Source organism: Primulina huaijiensis, chromosome 1 (assembly GCF_012295235.1).
Source record: "Primulina huaijiensis isolate GDHJ02 chromosome 1, ASM1229523v2, whole genome shotgun sequence".
NCBI lineage: Eukaryota > Viridiplantae > Streptophyta > Magnoliopsida > Lamiales > Gesneriaceae > Primulina > Primulina huaijiensis.
In genome coordinates, this window is record NC_133306.1 from 13,896,533 (window position 1) to 13,915,976 (window position 19,444).

At 38.9% G+C, this 19,444-nt stretch overlaps 1 long non-coding RNA gene across 1 annotated transcript; it reads right to left on the bottom strand.

The window, feature by feature from the left end:
- Window positions 1-13,745: 13,745 nt before the first annotated feature.
- LOC140991723 (uncharacterized) lies at window positions 13,746-14,750 on the bottom strand. Its single transcript, XR_012177947.1, has 2 exons — window positions 14,488-14,750; window positions 13,746-13,945 (listed from the first exon to the last, which is right to left on the bottom strand). It is a non-coding gene; the product is annotated as an uncharacterized lncRNA (long non-coding RNA).
- Window positions 14,751-19,444: the final 4,694 nt, after the last annotated feature.

The window sequence follows — 19,444 nt, forward strand, 5'->3', positions numbered from 1 at the left end:
TTCTTGAAGGAAAGAAGGTTTAAAAGACATTTCCATATAGTCAAAAGTATACACATGATCAATCAAATGATACAACAAAAAAACAAAATATCATTTTTATGATCATGTCCAAAATGCTATCAAAATAATCTTTCCTTCCTCCATCTCTATATGCATATGACTCCGGCCTCAATCAACGTCCCGGCTCGTCACTCTTATCTGCATCACATGAAATAAATGAAATGAGTATAAAACTCAACAAGTGGAACTCTTACATAGCAATGTACATATCACACTCTGAAAACATGGCTTTGAAAACATTAAATACCATCAACTCTGAAACATGAATATCATAGAATGAATAACAATAACGATGGTATTTCTCTTTTCTCTGTTGGATTGATATCTATATAGTAACTCTGTCTCTGTACCTATATCCCATCGATATACATCGATAACTCTGAGGGATATAAGCCTATGGTCGTTGATCAACTAATTGCATGCAATCTCTGAATATGTATCTATCAATCCAATAAAACATTTGAATTCTCTCTTTGGCATTAAAACAAACACTTTGAAGACTCTATTTTCTTTTGTATTCCCTTTAACATAATTGAGACATAAGAATGTCTCTAATATACAACAAGGTGTATTAATACATAGTATGAATCAAATGGAAGGGAATAACACTTTAAAACCATTGAAACACAATACATATATTATCATGTGAGCACAAGGAAATGAATTCCACTTACTACACTTGGAACCTTGAATCTATACCCTTGGCACTCAACCTACAACAATAAACCATAATTTGCACCATCAATAACTCAATAATCACAAACTCATACCATTAAATCCATAAAACCAACACCACAACAAACCCAATGATTTCTCTCAACAACAAAACCAAGAATAAACTATACCACAAGCTTATCTTAGCTCCTTGAACCCACAAGAACCTTGATCACACTTCAATAATCCAACAAGTAGCTTGAATCAAAGAAAGGAAATGAAACCCTAACCTCCCCTTGAAAGAAAGAACCGAGAAAATGGGAGAAGAAATGAGAAAAATGAACCAACTCTTGCATTATATCACTTAAATCTCGAAAACACGCTTCTACTGTTCATGCACCGCGGGTGCGCTACATACCTCACCGCGGGTGCGGTGTGCCTTCGGCACCTCAACCAAATTTCTGAAATCGACGACCGCGGGTGCGGTACCTATCCCACCGCGGGTGCGGTGTCTCTTCGGCAATTCCACAAATTCTGCAATAAAGACCGCGGGTGCGCTGCACAAATCACCGCGGGTGCGGTCTGCTCTCGGCCAAAACAACTCTATGCAACAAAAATCGAATCGCAACGCTGATACAACACAACTACCCATCAACTAATATCAACAATACCACAAAACAATAATAACCAACAATACTATGACCCATAATCACAACTCTTAACATCTAAATCAAACTTAATCTTAACCAAATAATCCATAAACATACGAAATCTTAAACTGTACCGTTCACCAGGCTTGGATATTACAATCTCCCCTCCTTAGAGGAAATTTCGTCCTCGAAATTGACGTCACTGCACAAACAACTCAGGATACTTCTCTTTCATCTCATCCTCTGGTTCCCACGTGGCTTCTTCAATCAGATGATTCCTCCAAAGGACTTTAACAATGCCGATCTCTTTGTTCCTCAACACTTTAACTTTGCGATCCAGAATCTGGACCGGAATCTCTTGGTACGTCAAATTCGGCGTCAAATCCAATGGCTCGTGGCGAAGAACATGGGAAGGATTCGCAATATATTTCCTGAGCATAGAGACGTGAAAAACATTATGAACTCTGTCAAGATCTGGCGGTAGGGCTAACCTGTAAGCTCGATCACCAACTCTATCCAAGATCTCAAATGGGCCAATAAATCTCGGACTCAACTTTCCCTTCTTGCCAAACCGCATCACACCCTTAAGAGGTGCTATCTTCAAGAACACATGATCGCCAACCTCAAACTGCAATGGCCTACGACGCACATAGGCATAACTCTTCTGTCTCGACTGCGCTGTCTTCATTCTCTCTCGGATAACAGCAACCACATCAGCAGTCTGTTGGACTAACTCTGGACCCAGCATCTTTCTCTCACCAATCTCATCCCAATACAAGGGAGATCTACACTTCCTACCATAAAGTGCTTCATACGGTGCCATGCCAATTGTCGCTCGGTAGTATTATTATACGTGAACTCAACAAGAGGCAATTTAGAATTCCAGCTACCAGGATAATCGATAGTACAAGCTCTGAGCATATCCTCTAAAATCTGAATAACTCTCTCTGATTGACCATCGCTCTGGGGGTGATATGCTGTACTAAATGCTAACCGTGTACCCATAGCTCTGTGCAAACTCTTCCAAAACTCTGAAGTAAATCTAGGATCACGATCAGACACAATCGACACAGGAACACCATGAAGTCTAACAATCTCTACTATGTTCTCTTCGGCATACTGGTTCATGGAATATGTCGTCTTGTGTAACGACCCATTACAGGCCCAGTGGACCGCCCATATAGCCCACTGCCTCAATCGACCCAAGGCTATCCCGATCTTGGGCTCTGCTCTATGGGCCTTGGCCCATCTATGGAACTCTTCCCTCACGGGCTTTCCATAGGAGGCGTACGGGTTACTCATAGGATATCCCCCTCCCTACCAAGGGGTTTCTTTCGCCTCCCCAGGACTCGATGCCATGACCTATAGGATAAGTACATTGATATCAAGAGTCCTGGTACCGACTGAGCTACTGTTCCATAGACGGGCCAAGGCCCATAGAGCAGAGCCCAAGATCGGGATAGCCTTGGGTCGATTGGGGCAGTGGGCCGTACTGGCGGTCCAATGGGCCTGTAATGGGTCGTTACAATAAAAGGTGCCTTTTATTGTAACGACCCATTACAGGCCCAGTGGACCGCCCATACGGCCCACTGCCCCAATCGACCCAAGGCTATCCCGATCTGGGGCTCTGCTCTATGGGCCTTGGCCCATCTATGCAACTCTTCCCTCACGGGCTTTCCATAGGCGTCGTATGGGTTACTCATAGAACTCTCCAGCCCATGCACTGGAGTCTCTGCCTTCCTAGGATCGAACCTAAGACCACATGGATATATAGGTACTTAGCACAATCCCGGTACCAATTGAGCTACAGTAGCTCAATTGGTACCAGACTTGTGCTGAGTATCTATATATCCTTGTGATCTTAGCTTCGATCCTGGGAAGGCACAGACTCTAGTGCATGGGCTGGAGAGTTCTATGAGTAACCTGTACGACGCCTATGGAAAGCCCGTGAGGGAAAAGGCCCCTTTGAGGGAGCCCAAGATCGGGATAGCCTTGGGTCGATCGGGGCAGTGGGCCGTATGGGCGGTCCACTGGGCCTGTAATGGGTCGTTACAATAAAAGGCGCCTTTTATTGTAACGATCCAAGGCTATCCCGGTCTTGGGCTCTTATCTCTGGGCTCTTCGATCCTGGGAAGACACAGACTCTAGTGCATGGGCTGGAGAGTTCTATGAGTAACCTGTACGACGCCTATGGAAAGCCCGTGAGGGAAAAGGCCCCTTTGAGGGAGCCCAAAATCGGGATAGCCTTGGGTCGATAGGGCAGTGGGCCGTATGGGCGGTCCACTGGGCCTGTAATGGGTCGTTACATATACACTTACTGAGTCACCCCCTGTTGAGGCTCCGGCTAGCTGCACTCCTGAGGAATTACAGACTTACAAGGAATGGTGTGACCATGACTTGAAAGCCAAGTGTTATATGCAGGCTTCTATGAATGATGAGCTGCAGAGGCGTTTTGAGGATGCAATGAGTGCTGCTGACATTCATTTGCATCTCAAGGAGCTCTTTGGAGAGCAAACACGGCCTCTTAGGCATGCTACAGTCAAGGAGCTAATCACTTTACGCATGCGAGATGGGGCCTCGGTTCGTGAGCATGGCCTAAAGGTGTTTGGGCTCGTGGACAAGCTCGTTGGCATGGATTTGATGTTGCCTTTGGAGTTGAACACTGACGTGTTACTCTTGTCACTGCCTAGCTCGTTTGATCTTTTTGTGGTGAATTTCAATATCATCAAGATGGAGCCCACCCTTGAGGAGTTGGTGAACATGCTTGTGACCTTTGAGTCCATCATCAAGAAAAAGAAGCTGGTTCTTTATGTGGGTTCTTCATCTGGTACGAAGATTGATCCACATGAGAAGGGAAAGAGGCGTTCTTTCCAACGTCCCAAGAAGAACGTGCCCTTGATAAGGCAATCTCCGAATCCCGTTGTGGCAGCCACACCAGTTAAGGCTGACAAGACTGCTGATGAAGTCATCACTGCAAGAAGCCTGGATATTGGAGGCGTAACTGCAGGGAATATCTTGCCCAGAAGAGTTCTGGAAATGGTATGTTCTTTATCGAAGTAAACACTTCAATTAACTCTACTTCTTGGGTATTAGATACCGGTTGTGGCTCACATCTCTGTAATGAATTGTAGGTGATGGGAAGAAGTAGGAGGCTCAGGGAAGGTGAGACCTTCTTGAGGATGGGCAATGGGGCAAGAGTTGCTGCCAAGGCTTGGAAGATTTTTACTTATTGTTGAACGATAATTTTAAGTTAATTTTTAAGAGATGTTTTGTTTGTACCTGATTTGGTAAGAAAACATTGTTTCCATTTCTTTGTTGATAAAGATGGATATTCTTGTTTATTTGGCAAATGTGTTTGCAATATTTACAAGAATGAATGTTTGATTGGTACTGGTGAACTCGAAAACGATCTCTATAACTTAAAACTGAAAGATATTCCACTAAATGTCCATTTAAAGGCAGACACCATATGAGATATGGATGGGTAAGTCTCCCAAATATTCTTGTCTTAGAATATGGGGGCCCTGCTTATGTGAAGCAGGTAGTGGGAGATAAAATTAGATTGTTGATCCATTTTATGTAACTTTGTGAGATATCCAAGGAATTAAGTTGGATATTATTTCTATCAACCCCAAGAAACAAAGGTGTTTGTTTCTAGGAATGCAACCTTTTTAGAAAAAGAATTTCGATTGGATAGAAAAGGGGAGATGATAGAACTCGAAGAGGTTCGAGAGACACCCACAATTGTAGAACCCACACCCGAAGAGCCGAGAGAGGAGATACAAGCTCTTAGAAGATCCGAGAAAGTCTCGAGACCACCTATGAGGTATGGTCTGCTTCTTGAAGAGGGCCATGATGAGCCTATCCATGGATGTGATCCAAGGACCTTCAAGGAAGCGTTATCTAATGCCGATTCATCCAAGTGGCTTGAAGCAATGGAATCTGAGATGAATTCCATGCATTCGAACCAAGTGGGGAACCTTGTGGATCCACCTGAGGGAACTGTTCCCATAGGGTGTAAATGGATTTACAAGAAAAAACTGTGGGGCGGATGGGAAGGTATTGACTTTCAAGGCGCGATTGGTGGCAAAATGATATACTCAAGACAAGGAGTTGACTTTGAGGAAACCTTTTCTCCAGTTGCAATGTTGAAGTCGATAAGGATATTACTAGCCATAGCTGCATGGTATGACTATAAAATATGGCAGATGGATGTCAAAACAGCCTTTCTTAATGGGGATATTAAGGAAGAGATTTACATGTCTCAACCTGAAGGGTTTACATCTATCGGAAGTAAGCATATGGTATGCAAATTTCAGAGATCTATTTATGGTCTAAAGCAGGCTTCTAGGAGTTGCAACCTCAGATTCGACAGTACAATCAAAGAGTTTGGTTTCACTAAGAATCTTGAGGAACCCTGTGTGTATAACAAGGTCAGTGGGAGTGCTGTGACATTCCTGGTGCTTTATGTTGATGACATTCTACTCATTGGGAATGATGTAGGAATGTTGCAATCAACTAAAATATGGTTAGCAAGTAAGTTCTCGATGCAAGACTTGGATGAAGCATCTTTTGTATTGGGAATACAGATCTATAGAGATAGATCAAGAAGATTGCTTGGTCTCACCCAGTCCACATACATTGATACCATCGTGAAGCGGTTCTCGATGGGTGAGTCCAAGAGAGGACTTCTACCAATGTGTCATGGCGTGTCCATATCCAAGGCTATGTCTCCCAAGACTGATGCAGAGATAGCGGCGATGACAAGCATTCCTTATGCATCTGCGATTGGTAGCATCTTGTATGGGTGATATCTACACGTCCTAACGTGGCTTTCACACTAAATGTAGTGAGTAGATATCAATCGAACCCTGGTCTTCCACACTGGAAAGCTGTGAAAGACATCCTCAAGTATTTGAGAAGGACCAATAAGTTGTTCTTGGTCTATGGGGTGGAGAACTGAAATTGGAAGGCTATACCGACTCTAGCTTCCAAAGCGATATCGATGACTCGAAGTCAACCTCTGGGTTTGTATTCATGCTCAATGGTGCTGCTGTCTTTTGGAAGAGTTCCAAGCAAGACAATACTGCGGATTCCAGCACAAAGGCCAAATACATTGCTGCATCAGATGCAGCAAAGGAGGCTGTTTGGATAAGGAATTTCTTCCAAAAGTTGGGCGTCATTCCTAATGGAGTTGCTCCTGTCCCGGTGTTTTGTGACAACACGGGAGCTGTATCTCAAGAGAAGGAGCCAAGGTCTCATCAGAAATCCAAACACGTATTGAGAAAGTACCACATCCTCCGAGAGATTGTGGAAAGAAGAGATGGCTCGATTGACAAAGTCAGCTCCGCAGATAATGTTGCTGATCCGCTAAATAAGCCTTTACCTGGACCATTATTCGAGAAGCATCGTGAATCGATGGGTTTGAAGCATATGGGTAGTTGGCTCTAGTTGGCCGAGTGTTCACAATGAAACTCTATGTATAAGCAATCTTTATTTTAATAATATTTGAAATTACTATTTTGGCACATCTTTATCTGTATACCCATGCTAGTTTCATAGATAAAGCCCTTGAATATACAAATAGTAGAAAGAATATGAGATGCTCATATGATGAGTATCATGAAACTCATATTTGGAATACTGTATATTCTAAACCGTTCCTAGTCGATTCAGCCGCCGCTAAGAAGGATATAGGCCGCTCGAGTTCGAGACTAGTATCTGCGATGTGAGTATCATGTTTCATTGGTAGGAGACATTGTGATGTCCTAGCATGCAGATAGGTGCTCCTGGTAGAGTGCAGTGAACAACCCTCAATAAAGGACTTTCCAAGTGGTTCTCACTTATCGAGTGGAAACGTCCTAGTTTATGGTTGTACACCATTAGTTCTTATGACCCGGGAGAACATTGAGACTCTATATGCTAGCATTGCACTTTGACTTGTTTACCGACTCTCAAGGGGTCATCAGGTGGCAAGGTTGGGTGTTTTGTCAAAACATATAGGAGTCGATACATTGTAGTCGGGGATTCACCGCTTACTTTCGGGTATGGATATCCTATGTGTATGTAGTATGAAATCTCTGATCAGAGTATGGTGGTAATTATGAAAGTGGTTTCATAGATTACACCATCGATGCAACTACAACATGACACATAGTATCGATTCATTGACAACTCTTGATATACCAATGGTTGTCGAATCGGTCGGGATATATGAGTTGAAGGGACCGTACTGTATGCTAACCATAATTAAATGGTTCTTGCAGGCACTATCATTTGATACCTAGGGAATCATGTAAGCGATGCTGCTAGGCGTTTAACATGATTGGTTGGGTACTATCAGACTTGAGTTCTGACGTTCTTATTATCAAGGAGTTAATAATTAATATTGGAGCAATTGGAGTATGCTCGTATAAGGACATGTTTAGTCCGAATCACATGGAGATGTGAACCCACGGCTAGTTGTATCAATGAACCATTGAGGGTCGTTCAAGTGCTAACTTTCTAAATCCCGTTGAGAAGTAAAATAGTTCAATGTGTTGAACGGCTTATAAAGGAGTTTATAAGTGTAAATAAAATAGAAGTATGACTTCTATAAGGAGAATGTAACTTTTAATTTGAGGAAGTGTTCCTAAATTAAAAATTGACCAAACGAGTAATGTATTTGAAAATTGTGATTTTAATATACATTATTATGGACTAAATTAAATTAATTCAAGTGTTGGATTAATTAAACAACATTGGGCCTTGTAGAGCCCAATTTGAAATAATTATTAAACTAGTGGGCTTGAGTAAAATCAAGTAAGGATTAATTGATCTCAAATTTGTTTGAGACAATTAAATTAAAGTCCATGGACCTTGTAATTGTTACGAGCCCAAATAGAATGTGCATGGGGAGGTGAAGAGTTGGGAGACAACTTAATTTGAGACAATTAAATTAAAGTCCAAGGACCTTGTAATTGTTACGACCCCAAATAGAATGTGCATGGGGAGGTGAAGAGTTGGTAGACAACTTTTTCATTGTTCAAGGCTTGGCATGCAACTTTTTTGCTTTAACTTTTTCCACAACCAAGAAAAACACTCCTCCTTCTCTCCTCCCCTCATGTTGGACGAAATTTTGAGCACAAATTCTCCCTAGTTTTGTTCTTCAATAGTTGAGGAAACACTCTCTTCTCAAATGAAAAATACTCTAATTTTTTTAGTGCAAAATTAGAGTGGATTTAGCTTGTTGGTGGTGGACCTAATTTGAAGGAAAGATTTCAAGAACAAGGAAGCTTGTAGATTGTCTTGCCATTCAAGAGATAAGATGTTCAACATCTTAGTTGGAGCCATTACATCAATCCTTGTGATTGATAGGTACTTCCTTAACACACCATGAATGTCATTTTGGTGTTTTTGTATTTGCTACACATCATGGTCTTGAGGATGCTTGATATTTATTATGAAAAACAATTTTTAAACTTCCGTTGCGCATTCGGGCACCTTAATCAATCCCCTATCATGAACCACCAACCAGAGCCTCTTCCAAACATGCTAAGGTATGGCTAGAACCATGGCTAAGGGCCCTAGGCCAACCACAATCCAAACAAACACCTACGACAATCTGAAGCTCCACCCGAGAACGCCATTTTTCACGCGTGGGGTGTAATGCTTCACTTGTTGTCTTGGTCATTCCAATGGCCATGTGATCGACCATGGCTTGATCTAGACATCATGAGGTATTGTGTGAACCATCGCTAAGGGCTAGAAGCCAACCAAGATCCACCCAACATCCTCAAAATCGAAAACCAACTTACACAACAAAAATCAGAAAATTGAAGAACCGAGGAACTTGTCTTGTTTGTTTAAAATTTTGATGGGATCATGAACCCAGCCATGAAAGGTCATCTTGTTAATGTCTTAGACATGCTAAGGAAGGGTTATAACCGTGGTTACAGGCCTTAGACCAACCACGATCCGAACCTTCAACTTAGACAATCCAAACAAGAAATCGAAACTCACAACTTGCAACTATGGAGAGTTGTTGTCCATTTCGTTTTGCTGTGGCGAAGGGACTCAAACCGATGGACCAACACCTTCCTAACACACCCTATAACATGCCTAGATGCAGCCTTGAGCACCTGCAACCGGGCCAACCCCTGAAATCACAAAAACACTACAAAACCGTGAAGAACAAGTGAGAGGGCCGAAAATTCTGCATGCGTTTTTCGAAAAGTTGCTGTCCAATTTTCATTTTGCTTCATGATTTATGAACATAACATGATTTAAAAATATATATATGACTTGATTGAAGAGAAAAGAATAATATAGATATGCTTGGAAATCTTTTGTTTGAAAAGAAACAAACTATACGACGACACGGCGCGGCGGAGACGGAGTTCCTTTTCTTTCTTGTTTTCTCTCTTATTTTCTCTTGCAAGTCACGATTTTTCTGAAGTTTTTACTCTGAAATTTTTGAGAATGAGGAGAGGATAGAAGGCTAGGAAATGAATGAGGAAGTTGCAAAATAAATAGGGATTGAATGGCAAGATAAAATCTTTCTATCCTTAAACTTGAGAGGTAAGGAAATGAGGTGTGATATGATTTGATTTGAAGAGGAGTAATGGACGATTTCTTCTATCAAAATAAAGGCAAGAATATTGCTTAATTAATAATTATTGGTGATTTAAAAGTGAGGGAATTATCTCCCAAGAAAGGATAAGGAAAGGAAATCAAAAATGGTGAGTTGACAATCAATATTTAAATCATACAAGGGGTGGCCGAAATCTAGAAATAAAATGGAGAAAAATATTGCTTAAATATTGAATTTTAACTCTTTAAAGTTTTAAACACTTAATATGTATTTTATTGAAATAATAAATTAATTTGGGATAGTAATTTTCTTGCATGCATGGCTAATTCTTAAAATAAATTACTAACATGTTAAGTTACAATTTCTTAAATAAAATGAGCCTAGATTAATTTATCCCAATTGGTCACACCTTTTTATTTAGACATTTAATTAATTATTGAACATAAAAGAACTTGTTTACTACTTATCTCTAATTAATTAAATAAATCCTTAAACATTCTTTTTCATTAAAATAACTTATTCTTTGACTTAAATTAACTTTAGGAATATTTTCTTATCATTAAATTTTATCTCAATACTCCAACTCCAGTACTGCCTCGTATTTAACCGAAAAGATAAAAACTAACTTCTGCGATTTAAAATAAATGATCACGACTTAACAAATTTTTAAAATGCCTTAAATATAAAAGAAATCATTTTAATTTAAATAATAGTAATTATGCATGGCTTATACGTAGTGTGATTTAACGGGTTCTACAACCGGGGTGGAGAGGTCCTCGGCCACGTTCTTCGACTTCCAAACCCGTTCATATTTGGTCACAAGACATTTAGCATACCTCAAAAACAATAAATATTTTTTTTGCACGTCATAAATACTTACATGGCGTTGAGGGATTCATTGGATCTCGCTTAGGGCCACTGCTGCACATACTAACTCAATTTCATGCACTTAAATCACTTACTTAGACGAAATAGTCGTGCTCATCACCCGAAGAAACAATTGACTTATGACGCTATAAAACATTTGGGACTTGACCTCGTTCAATCAACATACTAACCCATGAATCGACCCCCAAACAATCTTGACATAAAGTTAGAAATGTCCCAAGCAATTGAAGACATGGACCACGCTTAAACCATAGTTCAACGTTCCACAATCAAACTTCGTAACATCTAAACTAACTTTTAGTATGCTAGGACATAACGACGTAATAGTACCCAAAGGAAGCAAGAGCACCTAAATTCGAAGCCCAAAAAATACCAAGACCAGCGCCTAGGCACTGCAGTGCAGCGCTGCAGCGCCAGACTGGTGCCTAGGCACTACTCTCGCTACAAGAAGTTCAATATACAACCACACTCAAAAGACAACAGTTTTATAAAAAACCGTTGTCTTTTTTCCTTTTAACAACGGTTTTCGTTAAAACTGTTGTCTTTCTGAATTTTTCTTTGTCCTTCATGGGTGAACGACAACGGTTATGGGCGTGTTTTTTGACTGCTAAAGACAACGGTTTTTGTTAAAATCGTTGTCGTATATGGGTTACGACAACGGTTTTGAACCGTTGTCTATTAGCGTGTTTTTTAGGACATACGACAACTGTTTTAGAAAAATGTTGTCGATTAGCGTGTTTTTTGGACAAACAACAACGTTTCATTAAAACCATTACTTTATTTAGCGACGATTTTGCTAAATCCGTAGCTAAATTTAGAGACGGCTTAAAAAACCGTCGCTAGTTTTAAATTCGCGACGGTTTTACTCAAAACTGTCACTAAATTTAGCAACAGTTTATATTCCGTCGCTATATTTAGCGACGGTTGTAAGTAAAATCGTCGCGTAGTTAAATATAGCGACATGTTTACTAAAGCCGTCGCTAAATATAGAGACGGATTACCACAATCGTCGCTACATTTTGCGACATTTTTAAATACAACCGTCGCTATTTTAAATTTGCTACGGTTTATTGAAATATAGCGATAAGTTACCAAAAAAATCGTCGCAAATTGTCTATAAATATCAGTGTTTTCGTTCTATTTTCATTCACATCACTTCACAACACTTAAATTTTTCTCTCTTACAATATTTTAATTTCGATTTAGGATAATTTTTTTTGTTTTTTTTTTGTTTTGATAAATTTTTAAATGTTAATTAAGTTCATGAATAATGTTAGCATTGTCGAATTGTAATTTATTGTAAATTTTTTTTAGATTTGTTAAACTATTAAAAGTAATTTTTTTTATTTTACTGAAAATGTTAGCGACGGAAATGATGAATTAATTAGCGACGGACTTTATGAATAAACAGTCGCTAATTTTTGCGACGGCGTTGAATAAACCGTCGCTAAATAGCGACAGTTGTTTACATGAATTCCGTCGTTAATTAGCGACAGTTTTTTGCGACGGGTTTTCAAAAACCGTCGCAAATGTAGCTATAACAACGGTTTAAAACCGTTGTCTTTGAGCGAACCCTTTTACCACAGGGGCTTTAACAACAGTTTTAAAATGGCTTCGACAACGGTTAAAAACCGTTGTCATTTGGCATTTTTTTTGTAGTGTCTGCAGCACTGCGGCACTGCCTGGTGCGTACCTGCAGCGCTGCGGTGCCCCTGGTGCAGCGCTAGTCCTGTGCGATTTCAACCCCAAAAAGCTATCTTCTACCCATTCCCTTCCATATGCATTCTAACGTCACCAAACCCATACCTACTCGAATCGAAACAACGAAAGACGACTTATCACACCACATGACACCACTTACGCAGCAAGGAACATCCGACGATTCCCAACGAAACCTACAACAAACAATTCTCAAGAACACATAAAGAACATGTTTTCATAAAATCACAGTTTGAGCAGAACCACGAAAACAATCATAACTCACTCGTTTCATGTCCAAAAATTACAAATTTACTGTCAGATCGAAGATATCAAAAAGTAATACATTTTATATGTTGAAAGTTTTTCCAGAAAATCAACCAAATTTTCACAGCAATTGAAATGACAGCAGACACATTTTGAGATCTAAAAATTTTGATTCAAAAATAATTTCAAACTTTTGCACAACATACATAGATTTTTACACGTAATAAACATCAAAACATATACTATGACGAAATCGATGCAAAAACGAAAGAATATACACGCCTTGATCTTTAAAACTACCGAAACAACGATACCGAAACGAGAAGGATGCAAGGGTAGATCCGAGACGAACGTGACGTGATTTTCTTGAAGAAAAGTGGATGAAAATTGCTGGAATTTTGAAGAGGGATGGGGCGGCTGCTCCTAGCTCTAAGAACCCTAAATTTCTCTCAAACAAATGAAATGAAAGCAAAGGAAAACGTGTGTGTGTGTATTGTGGAAAAAATTGATGGTGTGTGATGTGTGATAGTGTGTGCGCATGTGTTTTAGGTAATTACATAATAAAATTTTGCTTAATAATAATTAACAAACTAATTAAATGTTAATACACACTAATTATACAAAATCTCCTAATTTAAAATAAAATGTACAAGTGTTAAACCTTTTAAAAGTCTTAAAATCTTAAGAATCACTTAATAAATAAATTAGGCTTTTAAAATGCTAAAAACTTAATAAATCATATAAAATACCTCAATCCTAACTTAAAATGAAATATCACATTTTAAAATTGTCGAAATCGCCGTCGATCTCTTTTTCTCAATCACGCATTGAATAATCGTCTGAAACATGAAACTCAAGAAAATATTTTTAACATACATCACATATGTAACGACCCAGACTTTTTTTTTAAATTTACGGAAGAAATAAAAATTTCTTATTAATACAAACTCGAGTCGTTACTAAAAATAAAATACACTCATGCAATATAAATAAGTATTTTTACAATACACAACCCAGTTTAATAATATCAGAGTACTGCAAATTCAAGTTTATAAAATACATAAATAAATACAACACTGGCGGCCCTCGGGTTTTCAACTGCCACAGTCCGAGACCACTCACTGATCACCGCCCCTAGCCTCCTCATCAACAACATCTGCATCAATCAAGTATAGTGAGTTTAAAGACTCAACATGCATATACGTGGATAACAAATAATACGTAATAAAAATCCTGTGATTTTAACATATCTGAAACATGGTAAATTGAAACTGAATAAATAAATATGTATGACTTGGCTTATATACATGAAAATAATTTCATGAGAACAAACTGTAGTCTCAACATAAATATTTCATAATATGACGAGAACATAACTGGCATGACACTGTGTGAGGCTGGAATATACTGTTCATAATATTGAGATCTGATTTTCGAATTGTGGCACGCATGAATCGTTTGATCAAACTACACCATAGTACTAGGCCAACAAAGATCATCCAAGTTCTGGGTCTGGATGTCCAATCATAACACATATAACTGAATCTATTGGATAGTTCGCCAGATACGTGTACTCTGGGATCCTAACCCGAATTTTGGAGTGTTCACCGGTCACGATACCCGGATTCCAAACCCGTAAAATGAGTGGCCACAAAACATTTAAATATCTCAAAAATATACTTTTAAGACACGTCATACCTGATATCATACTTACAAACTTTTTAGACTTCGTTGGATTGTTCTCGGGTTCGCTGCAATTGAACTTGATAGACAACTCAAAACTAGTCCCAAATCGTATACGTGTAACTCCCAAAATTCATTCGACGACTTAGGATATACCAAGTGACTCGATACTCGAATCAACCTTAAACAACATGTTACTTACTGTCCAAAAACCCAAACCACGACCCAAACACTTTCGAACAACCCAAAATAAAATAAGAAAGCTTACGACTCTAGCCAATCCCAAAAAATGGCTCTTTACAGCTTACGGAAACAATAAAATTTCTAAACACAAACCGACTCGAATCAACCTCGAACAAAAACTTAGACTCGACCCTAAGACACTTATTAAGACCATGACACTGCTCAAAACCACTCAGAATTTGATCTCAAACTCGAACACACGCCAAAAACTTGAACAAAGATATTCTCGCACAATTAAGACGGCTTGAGCGATTTTACGAGAAAAATCATAACTCTTTCGTTTCTTATCAAAAAATTACAAATTTTATATTGAATCGAAGATAACACAATAAAATACAGTTTTTGTGTTGAAAGAATTTTCATAAAATGGACGGATAGATACCAGAATTTAAAAATACAAAATATTAGATTTCAAGACTTGCTGTCAAAAATATTCTTCGGACAGATTGTGCGCTTTTGCAAGAAAAATCATATCTCCCACATTTCTTATTCAAATATTACAAATTTTATATAGAATCGAATATAACACAATAAAATATAGTTTTTATGTTGAAAGCATTTTCAGAAAATGGACGGATAGATACCAGTATTTAAAAATACAAGAGATCAGATTTCAAGAGCTTGCTGTCAAAAACATTCTTCAGACAGATTGTGTGGTTTTGCAAGAAAAATCATATCTCCCTCATTCTTATTCAAAAATTACGAATTTTATATCGAATCGAAGATAACACAATAAACTACAATTTTTGTGTTGAAAGCATTTTCTGAATATGGACGGATAGATACCAGTTTTCGAAACAATGAAAGTAAAACACACACCCAGAAACCCACTGCACACTGAACTCATGCTATCAACTCTTACCACCCAAGTGCTATAAATCCTCAACCAACATACCAATATGGGTCTAAAGCATATATGAACATGATCATAAGCAGCTATGCTAGCCCGGAACCATCCAACATCGCTTACAACATGAAAATGTGAGAAACAATTGTATAATCTTGACATGAACATAAATCTTGAACATACTTGCATGAAAATGTTTCTCACAAACATGAATGCTTGAAAATCCATACTATTACTTGATTGATGAGAAAAGAAACGTAATATACATGCCTTTGGTCTTGAAACGTAAAGAATCTCGCAAATCTCGACGATCCGGACACGAGAAAGAAATTTGGAGCTTCTTGCTATTCTCAAATGGTAGAACCGATGGAAATGGAGCTCAAGAACACTTGAGGAGAGAAGGGTATTAATGAGGGGAAATGGAGGAGAATTGATTGGCATGTGAAGTTTCTTCCGGAGAAGACTTGGCCAAAGTCTTGAAATTTGAGGCAAGTGGGAGGATTTAGGATATTTTAGGGATAATTTAAATATATTGATTAGGTTTATACTAATTAATCAATATATGGTGTAGTCCAAATAAAATTTTAGACTACTCGAGGTTTGAAAACTGATACTTAAAATATTCCTAAATTTACAAAATTTGCACAACAATTAAGGGAAAATAAAATACTAATTGCCATAAAATAAAATAATCCATAACTTAAAATAATCTTTGGGCAATGAATTTGGCTCAAAAATAAATATCTCAAATATCCTATCCTCGGTCCGATCTCGTGTATTTGCCAGAAAAACTAGAACTCAAATAATACAATTAAATATATACATGAATAAAATAATATGTAATTGCATAAATATATTTATAACAATTAAAATATGGTGCATGCATAATTTAAAATAATATAAATACATCATGTTTGATTTTTACGTGTACTATTAAATTTTCGGGGCGTTACAATCTACCCCCCTTAAATTGAATTTCATTCCCGAAATTATAACTCACCAAATAACTCGGGGTAACGAGCTATCATCTCGGCTTCTGACTCCCAAGTAGCTTCTTCATCTGAATGATGCAGCCACTTGACTTTGATCAGATTGATAACTTTGTTCCGTAATTTCCTTTCCTATCTGCCTAAGATTTGAATAGGTCTTTCCTCATAAGATAGGTTAGGAGTAAGCTACAACGGTTCAAAGTTCAAAACATGTGAAGGATTCGCCATGTATTTTCTTAACATAGAAACGTGAAACACATTGTGCACTCCAGCCAGATTCGGCGGTAGAGCTACATGATAAGCTAGTGTCCCCACCCGGTTGAGTATCTCAAATGGCCCTATGAATCTCGGGCTCAACTTGCCTTTCTTCCCAAATCTCATAACACCTTTCATAGGTGCTATCTTTACAAACACATGATCTCCTACAGAAAATTCAAGATCTCTCCGCCTTCTGTCAGCATAACTCTTCTGTCTACTCTACGCAGTCTTCATCCTGTCTCGAATTTGTACTACCATGTCTGCAGTCTGCTGAACAATATCTGGCCCAATCTCTGACCTCTCGCCAACTTCATCCCAATGAATTGGCGATCTGCATTTTCTCCCATACAAAGCTTCATACGGAGCCATACTTATCGACGATTGAAAACTGTTGTTGTAGGTAAACTCTACTAGAGGCAACTTCGATTCCCAACTCCCATGGAAATCGATCACACAAGCACGCAGTAAGTCCTCCAAAATCTGAATCACCCTCTCTAATTGTCCATCTGTCTGAGGGTGGAAAACTGTACTGAAGAGTAGCTTGGCTCCCATGGCTGTATGCAAACTCTTCCAAAAATATGATGTGAACCTTGGGTCTCTGTCAGACACAATCGAAACTGGGATCCCATGAAGTCTGACTATCTCTTGGATGTATAACTCTGCATATTGTGTCAATGTAAAAGTCATCTTAATCGGTAGAAAATGAGCAGACTTCGTAAGTCGATCGACTATCACCTAAATGGCATTAGATCCCCTCACTGATCTAGGCAATCCCACTATAAAATCCATGGTAAAGTTCTCCCACTTCCACTAAGGAATGGGAAGTGGCTTGAGAGGTCCTGCTGGTCTTTGATGCTCTGCTTTAACCGACAAGTTAGACATTCAGATACAAATCGTCGAATGTCTCTTTTCATACCTGGCCACCAATAGAGCAATTACAGATCCTTATACATCTTTGTACTCCCTGGATGAATGGAGTACGGAGACATGTGTGCCTCAGACAAAATATCACTCCTGATAGAATCAACACTAGGCACCCACATTCTACCTCTATATCTAATAATCCCATCAACCACTGTATAGATAATTCTGCCCTTGGATTCATCACTCAGTCTCCATTTTTGCAACTGATCATCAGAAGACTGTCCATTACGAATTCAATCGGTCAAGGAAGACTGAATGATCAGTGTGGATAATCTAGGAATTCTGTCACTAGAACAAACCTCCAGGTTCAACCTCTGCATCTCCAAGTAAAGAGGTCTCTGTACTGTCAACTGTGATACAACTACTATTTTTCATCTCAAAGCATCTGCAACTATATTAGCTTTCCCCGGATGGTAGCTAATGTTACAATCGTAATCTTTTACCAACTCTAGCCACCATCTCTGACGCATATTCAATTCCTTTTGAGTGAAGAAATACTTGAGGCTCTTGTGATCTGTAAATATCTGACATTTCTCACCATACAAATAATGCCTCCAAATTTTTAAAACAAAGAAAACTGCGGCTAACTCAAGATCATGAGTAGGGTAGTTCTTCTAATGCACTTTCAACTGTCGAGAAGCATATGCAATTACCCTGTCATGCTGCATCAGAACTGCACCCAACCCAAGCTTGGAAGCATCGGTATACAACACAAAATTTCCTTGCCCTGATGGCATGACTAACACTGGTGCTGTAATAAGAGCTTGCTTCAAAGTATCGAAGCTCTTCTGGCATTCGGTGCTCCACAAAAACTTGGCATTTTTCTTAGTCAAGGAAGTAAGAGGTACTGCAATCGAAGAAAAACCTTGAATTAACTTCCTGTAATAACCCGCCAAGCCAAGAAAACTTCGAATCTCTGACGCGTTCTTGGGCACACCCATAGTTTCACTGCTTCTACTTTAGACGGGTCAACTTCAATGCCACTACTTGAAATGATATGACCCAAAAATGCCACTCTGTCCAACCAGAATTCGTACTTGCTAAACTTTGCGTACAATTTATGGCTTTGCAAAGTTTGCAACACTGTACGCAAATGCTGACTATGTTCCTCACAGCTTTTTGAATAGATAAGAATGTCATCAATGAATACTATGACAAACTTATCTAAATACGGATGAAACACGCGATTCATGAGATCCATGAAGATCGCTGGAGCATTAGTCACTCCAAATGGCATCACTAAGAACTCGTAATGCCCATACCGAGTCCTGAAAGCTGTCTTGAAGATATCAGAATCATTTACCCTCAATTGATGATATCCAGAACGAAGATCTATCTTGGAAAACACTGACGCTCCTTGAAGCTGATCAAAAAGATCTTCAATCCTTGGTAATGGATACTTGTTCTTCACTGTCACTTTGTTCAACTCTCGGTAATCAATACATAGCCTTAAACTCCCATCTTTCTTCTTTACAAAGAGAACCGGTGCTCCCCATGGTGAGAAACTAGGGCGAATGAAATCTTTGCTCAACAACTCTTGTATTTGTTGCTTGAGTTCGGACATTTTCTTGGGAGCTAATCGATACGGTGCCTTGGAAATTGGCACAGTACCTGGAAACAGATCAATAGAAAATTCCAACTCTCTCTTCGGTGGAATACCAGCAACGTAATCTGGAAACACGTCAGTAAAATCCCTGACCACTAGAACATC